We start from the raw sequence: 950 nt of genomic DNA on the forward strand, positions 1-950 counted from the left end.
GACATTTTAAATATAAATGACACAACAAAATTACTAAAACTTTAACTAAAATGAAAATGAAAACAGAAGGTAATAAAATAACTAAAACTATATAAACTAAAATCTAAAACTTAATTTAAAAAAAAAACTTATATATAGACCTATTTTAATAGTAACAATAAAAAACTGGCAAAACTGAGCAAATTTACAAAAAAAACTAGCAAAACTAAATAACACTGATGACAGCCAATTGTAGAACTATACAATATTAAGAACATTATCACCACAAACACAATAACCTAAACACAGGCCTGCGCTTTACAAGTGTGTGTGTGTGTGTGTGTGTGTGTCCCCATCAAATACACTTACGAGCTGTTTTGTGTTGCTGTAATGTTATTTAGGTAGCTGCTATAAACATGTCAACAGTCTAACAAACTTTTAACTGACTTGCTCAGCAAGACCGTCTTCAAACTGTTGCTTCAGCATGAGTTTCAGCGCCTCTTGTGGAAACACTGAGAATGTAAAACACACATGTGTTGTTATGAACTGCATTCTGACACACAAATTAACCTACATGGTTAGAAGTGCATGATGCAACAATGTCCTTGTGTAGGTTTAAGATCTAACAAAGTGTTGCAGATGGCAGAAGTGAACGTGTTTCATACAATTCATCAGTTTTCTGTGTAATTAAAGGAATAGTTATGTAGGTAGAAATGTAGCATTGCATCAGTGTCTCAGCAATGGATGCTCTGCAGTGAATGGGTGCCGTCAGAATGAGAGTCCAAACAGCTGATAAAAACATTACAATAATCCACAGCACTCCAGTCCATCAGTTAACATCTGGAGAAGACAAAAGCTGAAACAAATCCATCAAGACATAATTTTTACTTCAACCTATTGCTTCTGGTTAAAATATGAGCTGTTTGGACTCTCATTCTGACGGCACCCATTCACTGCAGAGCATCCATTGC

The sequence above is a fragment of the Sinocyclocheilus rhinocerous genome, unplaced genomic scaffold (genome assembly GCF_001515625.1).
Source record: "Sinocyclocheilus rhinocerous isolate Xijiao unplaced genomic scaffold, SAMN03320098_v1.1 scaffold2213, whole genome shotgun sequence".
NCBI classification, from domain to species: domain Eukaryota; kingdom Metazoa; phylum Chordata; class Actinopteri; order Cypriniformes; family Cyprinidae; genus Sinocyclocheilus; species Sinocyclocheilus rhinocerous.